The sequence below is a fragment of the Microcebus murinus genome, chromosome X (assembly GCF_040939455.1).
Source record: "Microcebus murinus isolate Inina chromosome X, M.murinus_Inina_mat1.0, whole genome shotgun sequence".
Taxonomy (NCBI): domain Eukaryota; kingdom Metazoa; phylum Chordata; class Mammalia; order Primates; family Cheirogaleidae; genus Microcebus; species Microcebus murinus.
Genome location: NC_134136.1, coordinates 27474311 through 27481768, shown reverse-complemented (window position 1 = coordinate 27481768; position 7458 = coordinate 27474311). Strand labels below are relative to the sequence as shown.

Genomic DNA, 7458 nt, shown 5'->3' with positions numbered 1-7458 from the left:
ATGTGTCAAAAACGGGATTTCTCTGCCTCGCACAAGCTGATTCTCGATCATAGGATTGAGCTTGGGAAAGCTGGGACCCTGTCCGACTAGAACATTCAACTTAAGGCCCTGCAGATCTGGACAGACTACACGAGATCTCAGCAGTTGCAACGAGAGGCTCAAGCCTTGGAAAATGATCTTAGAGAAGAAAACATAATGACAGCATTGGCATGGTGTGGAGCTCCTGAGCAGAGAGGTGGCTAAAACAAAGGAGGAGACCAGGAAGAAAATGGATGAGCTGCTGAGCCCAGTGTCACTAAGAAAACTCAGTGCAAATGGGTCATCAGGCATCAGTCTCCCTGAGGAGGCAACAGCCATGGTGACTGCAGTGACAAAAGCCTCCCTTGGGGAGCAAAGGTTGTATATCCAGCCCCACCCCCTCCCCAGAACAACAACAAAGGACAACTTGCAGGGTCCTCTTCAGAACGTCCCTCTGAACACACCTGACAATAACCAGGACAAGACCCTGGATGCCAAGCCCTTCCAACAGCCTGGCAGCAGCAAGAAGCTCAGAACCACAAGCCAGAAAGCATAACTCCTTTGCATGGGTCATTTCTACAACAGCCTGGTCTTCCAGCAACAGCTGATTGAAAAAGCAAAAGAAGAAACTTCAGGAACAGCGGAAAAACAATTCTGGAGCTGAAGGAAAACCAGCGGCTGGCAGAGGCTCAGCGGGCAGCTGAGCGAGTCACAGCCATCGTCGCAGACATACACTGGCACTTACTGTCAAATCCCAGAGGAGAAGAGGAACCAAAGAGAACCTGCCAGATGCTTCCAAATTCCCTTGTTGCTACCCCTGGGATTGAAGGCTGTAGAAGTGACTCCCACAATTCTCTCTGGACCCAGAAGGAACCCAAAGCAGCTGATGGCAATCCATCCCATACTGAAAGCTTTGGAACAGAAAGCAATTCAATGAGTTGAACCTAGGTGAACCTTGGCAAAAAGGAAGAAAAAAACAAGGAGAAGAGAAATTGGCCCAGTTAAAGGCCCCAGAGGAGGAGCAGAAGAAAAGGGAGGCAGAAGAAAAGGAGGGAGAACTTGAAAGAAAAAGAGAAGAGACTGAAGGAAATGAAAGAACTAGACTAGCCGAAGAGAATTAAGACGAACCAGCAGCTGGAAGCAATAAGCAAAGGAGACTATAAAAAGGTCTTGCTAAGAAAAAAAGGTCTAGAAAGTGGAAGAGATTGAGAATGCAAAGCAAGCAAAACATGCAGGTGGCAGAAGAACATCACTCTTTGGCCTCACAGAGGAAATAAATGCCAGCTGACCTGGTGCCAGTAAAGTCAGGAAAAGTCTGGAACAGGCCGATCCATTTTATTCCCAAATATTTCTTAGGAGAGTCATCCAGAGCTGGCAACAGCACCTGACTCATCTGGAGGAAGAAATAAGAAAACATTGTGTGTGTTTTCTTCAGAAGAAGATTTTCAGGGCCTGGTTGAACATGGTGAGGGAGGCAAAGATTGATTATCAGAGCAAACACTAGACTGTGTGAGGAGGATTCTCTGGATCGCATTTTGGACATGGAAAAAGTTTGCAATACTCAGGAAACGGGAATGACTAAAAGAAGAATGGTGAGAGCAGCTCCCAAGGAAGGTGTCTGAGATTCTTCCAGACTTCCAGGTGCTGGCACCCAGAAGTGACTATTCCTTATATGTCAGCAATTAGATGATTGGCCCTTGAGTAAGGTAAGTCTTTGGTGTGCCAGTCACCAAACACTATTGCAGTGCTTACAATGGGAATCGATTGGTCCATAGTTTGCTTACGTTTTTTCTACCCAAACACATACCTGCATACACCTGGTTTATTCTCTGTGAGACAGTTCTTGTGTCAAAGGAATTATTAGGGGAATTCTTATTTCTTTCTTCGATTTTTCTTGGATTGCTAGTCATTCACTACAGCATTTATCACAGTGGGATCACCCAAAGGAACAGTCCAGAGCTCCACTGTTCAAATGTATCCCATATATTTTTGGTATAGTAATCTTCAAAAAGGACAAGTGTTTGCCTGACTGAGCCTGTGAAGGAAAAATGTGTCCTCAAAGCTTACCATGAGTTGTTGATAAATGTTACTTTAATTAAATAGAAATAACAAGTAGTGAATACTTAAAAATGGAGGCATTCGTAGTCAGTCTTCTAGTGCCTTAGCCTCCGTGACAGGCATCTACCAGACCTTGTCCTTTTTTGACCTCCCCTGAAGGCAAACCACAACCAAAAGGTACTTCAGGCCAGGCGTGGTGGCTCACGCCTGTAATCCTAGCACTCTGGGAGGCTGAGGCGGGTGGATTGCTCGAGGTCCGGCGTTCGAAACCAGCCTGAGCAAGAGCGAAACCCCCGTCTCTACTATAAATAGAAAGAAATTAATTGGCCAACTAAAAAATATAGAAAAAATTAGCCGGGCATGGTGGCGCATGCCTGTAGTCCCAGCTACTCGGGAGGCTGAGGCAGGAGGATCGCTTGAGCCCAGGAGTTTGAGGTTGCTGTGAGCTAGGCTGACGCCATGGCACTCACTCTAGCCTGGGCAACAGAGTGAGACTCTGTCTCAAAAAAAAAAAAAAAGGTACTTCACACGGAGGGCAGCAGCTTATCCTGATTTCAGAGAAACTGAGGCACCAAAGATACTTCTCTTCAGTGCACCTTGATACGCGTGAAGGCAATTCCAAACTCTATCAGACAGCCCAGCAAGTCATTAAAACATCTGTTCATGAGCCCAATTGCAACTCCTAAATAATACACTCAACTTGTCTTCTAGTCCTCAGCTCAGTATGAACTAGATATGAAGATACCTATCTTGAATTCAAAGAATGTTTGAATCGTTAAGGTGCTATAAAGACTGATAAAATACTCTTCTGTGAACTTTCTTAGAGAATTATTTGCCAGAAAAAAATTCATTACAAAATACATATTTGTTATAACAAATGAAAGTAGTCCATAAATGCACACAGTAAAATGACAAAGTACTTTGTAGCCATGAGGTAACTTCTATTATTGGGTATGCTGAAAATTTGAGTTGGCAAAGTAAACTTATGTGGTTTTTCAAGTGAAAAAAAATAAAACAAAGGACTTCCAAGCACCAAGATTATTTTTAAAATTATACCATACTTTTTTCTAGTACTTTTATGGGTTCATTTTTATATTATTTATATTTAGAAACAGAGTCTCATTCTGTTGCCCTAGACAAGAGTGCCATGGTGTCATCATAGCTCACAACAACCTCAAACTCCTGGGCTCAAGCCATCCTCCTGTCTTAGCCTCCCCAGTACCTGGGACTACAGGCATGCACCACAATAAACGGCTAATTTTTCTATTTTATTTTAGATAGAGTCTTGCTCTGTCACCTTGGGTAGAGTGCAGTGGCATCATTATAGCTAACTGCAACCTCAGACTCCTGAGCTCAAGCAATTCTCTTCTTGTTTCAGCCTACGGAATAGCAGGAACTACAAGCCCGCACAACTGCACCCAGCTAATTTGTTTTATTTTTAGTAGATACGGGGTCTCCCTCTTGCTGGTCTCCAACTCCTGATCTCAAGCGATCCTCCCACCTCAACCTCCTAGAATGCTAGGATTACAGGCGTGAGCCACCCAGCCTGGCCATGGCTTCATTTTCAATGCTTAATTTTTTTTTAATTTATCAATTTGAAGTGTCACCTTTATTGTGTACTAAATTTTCATTGCATTTGGGTAAATTTCTGGTTTCTCTATTCTGTTCTGTTACTCTGTACCTCAAATTCTGTTTATCTCGTTCTTTAATTTCCATAGATATATAATATGTGGTAGTATCTGGTAGCACTAGGCTTTCCTGCTTCATTCCCTCTTCTAGAATTTTCCTAACTCTTCCTACACATTTGTTTTTCCATTTATACTTTTGTGTCATCACATCTAGTTTTCAATAATTCTCTTGCAATTTTATTGGGATTACATTTAATTTATACATTTGTAGTTTTAGAGCATTGACATCTTTAAAATGTTAAGTCTTCTTAGCCAAGAATATAATATCCTCTCATTTCTCAATTCTTCTGTTAAGTCTGTCAATATCAAAGTGACCAACAGCATAACTTCATTGAAGTGGAGATGCAAGGCTATAGAGTATGTTTATCCACTGGGTAAATGACTGATTCCAACACAAAAACAGCCCAGTATTATATGCATTTCATAATTGGGCATTACAAAAATTTTTAAAGAATATGGCCCATGGACATGTTACACTTGTGAATACTTAGGGCCTATTGAAATATCAGTTATACATTTCCTTTTTGTCCAAGAAAGCTATTGAATGATAACTATATACGGTGAAAAATTCACATTGTGACATGAACATTATTTCAAATTTCACTGTAAATACCACCAATAAAAGCCCCCCAAATTAGTTTTATAGGTGTCCCTGTCAATTAATTAGTAAATGTTAAATGAATTATATCACATATAATGAATTATACTCAGAGTAAGTGAATGAATGATCTTTTGGCTGGCTTTCTCTTGGGCCTTAATGTTCAAATTGACATTGTGGTCAATGCAAAACATGACTTCCATTTATGGCTATTGTCTTACAGGTGACAGCAGATGAAACATTTTCCATAATCTATTTTACTTTCCTTTCCCATCTGTTAGAGTACACACGATCACAATATGCCATGGGATTAATCTGCCCCAAATGTACTCTTGTCATATTGAGAATGCTTTTCCTGTATTTTCCAAATTCCTTGATGTCCTTCAACTTGTTTTTGAGAAAGAGCACATAGTATTGGTCCAGAATGTTCTCCATACTCCTGTCACATTTTACATTTAAATATGCAAATAGAATCAAGACTTTCCCTCTTTAAAACTCTTCATTGCTTCCCATTTGTCCTCCTGACAAATTCCAAATTCCTTATCGTATATTACAAGGTCTTTCAAGATCTGACTGCTACTTATTAATACTTTTTCATGCCTCATTTTTTACCACTGCACTCACTCAATGTAGAACACTTTAAGTCCCTTAATTGACAAAACTCTCTCACACTTTCAGTAAAGTACTGGTAAATTAGCTGCAGGTAGGAGTAGGGGCATAGGTAGGTGCAAGAGAAAAATAATCCCCAAAGTCAGAATGGACTTGCTACAAAAACATATTCAAATTCATAGTTACAAATTCATAGTCAGAATTGACCTGTTACCAAAAAGAGATTAACAAGAGAAAAACAAACAGAAGTTCATTAACATGTTTATTTCATATATACATGGGAGACATCCAGAGAATGAGTCATTCTCAAAGAGGTGGCTTTGAATTCTAGGTTATATAGCATCATCAACCAAGAACAGTAAGTTTTTAGAGAAGTGACAAGACAAAGGAAAAGGATTTTTGAGTCTCTATGAGATGGTAACTTGGGAAAAAGCAAATAAATGGTAGATAAAAGCTAGTTTGTAAAGGCTGCTAATATAAATTCCTCTGGTATCATCTCTAGGTCGATGAGCATCTAAAGCTGTCTTCGGTGATTAAACTTTGTTCTCTCTGGTAGAGAGGGGGGCAGGAGACCCTTTATCTTTGTAAATTTATGTCCTGCTTTTAGGCAAATGGAGGGCAGAGAGCTCTCCTGTATCCGTTTCTTTTTAATTGCCTTCAGCTCAACAATCCTTCATATTTGTGGAGGCATAGTCTGGTCTCCCATCAGGGGAAGGCCCTGATTTGGATCATCTGCTGATTTCTGCAGTATAACTACTCCCACCATGGCTTATTTCAAGATACAAATAGTTTAATAACTTGCCCGAAAAATTCCTCCAGCACAGTATTGTTTCTCTGCCTAAAATATTCCTCCCAGCCCCAAAATCTTATAATCGATCCTCAGGTCTCAGTTTTGATATCATTTAGATTCCTGCATGGAGTCATCACTGACTGTCCCTATGTATTCTTATAATAGCCTTACTTCTCTTCATTGTCTTTATCACTTTGGTTACAACTATTTTCTGTTCTGTATGCCTTAAAGCTTAAAGAAAGCAAAGATCACTGTATTCCTAGCACCTTACTCACAGAGTTCCTGGTGCATAGTAGGTCAATAAATACTTGTTCCAATAATAAGTGAATTTATTCATAAAAGTTTCATTATCTTAAATCTTTATCATTTCATTATATAACAAATCAGTGATAGTAACAAAATGGAATCTAATGCTCTAATTGTTCAGAAAATAAAATATATTTGAAAACATATTGTCAAAGAATGTGTGCGATTTTTTACCAGTAAGAAAAAGGTGCTCTTAAGTGTGCTATTTAAAACTTGTTTTAGAAATCTACTAGAATAAATGCATCTCAGGTATTGAATATTGCAGCTAATATTAATTTCAAGAGGTTACCCTAAGATTTCTGGCCAATATATATATAAGTACTAAGTACACAGTAGGCACTTAAAAAATCTGGGGTGAATTAAATTAGTAAACCTACAGAACTAATGTTTCATTAAAGTGAACAGGGTACCAGATTGATGGTATGCTTCCTTCAGGGACATCCCAATGAACCAGCTTTGCTAGATTGTATAAAATCCAGTGATAAGTAATTAAAAAGACAGGAATCAAAAGAACTAAGAACTTAAGAAGTTACAGCTGCTCACAGACCAACTGGAGAGTCAGTTCAGATGAGGAGTAAGCAGTAATCAAGAGCTAGTGTGCAAAAAGAGGCCACTGAGTTTAGAGATCCCAGTGAGCTTTCTCTTATGCAATTAAAGCAATGCACGTGGAAGAAATGTGACTTAGCAAAAAAAAAAGTTCTGTTTATTGGAAAGACTTAGAAGTTTCTGCCATCGGGGTCTACTTAAACTTTCATGATTTGAAGTGGGAGCCTTTGGGTGATGGCAATGACTGATGCAAAATTGTTAGACCTTTAAAGATTCTCAGAAAATGTTGGTTGGATCAAGGTTGTGGGTAATATTTTTGCCAATACTCCATTATGGATGGAAAAATCAAGCCACTCTTGATTTCAGTCTCTGAATTAATACTTTCAGTTTTTCCTACTGTGAATTAACGAGAGATAGCCATTGAGCTATGACCTTTTGTGGGAAAACATGATGTGTAAGTTCACACGGAAAGCAGGTTCACACAGTAAACTGGAGGATGCATCAGTAGGTGTTTAGGCCTTTAGCATGTTTTCTTAGTATCCATCAAACACGGAGTGTTGTGAATGTGAAACCGTGACATTTGCTCCTTTGATTTTTTTTCTCCACGCAAGCAATAAAGTCCGTCAACCTCTGAGTTCACGACATTTGCAGAAATAACGTTGCGATGTGTTGGTGAGGATCAGCCTTTGGAGAGAGCAACCCGTACCCCTCGTTGTTTCTTTGTTCTTCTTGCTGCCATGCTCACCTTCACATACTGTGCACTGCTCACTTCTTTCTATTTCATGAACCTAGCTGCAAAAAACCCAGAGCAGCAACAGAAGGTTGAGGGATCAGGTGAAGAGGAC

The 7458-nt window shown here is 39.8% G+C and overlaps 1 pseudogene; it reads left to right on the top strand.

The window, feature by feature from the left end:
• On the top strand, positions 1-1081 carry LOC105856722 (coiled-coil domain-containing protein 191 pseudogene; annotated as a pseudogene).
• The last annotated feature ends 6377 nt before the right edge of the window (positions 1082-7458 follow it).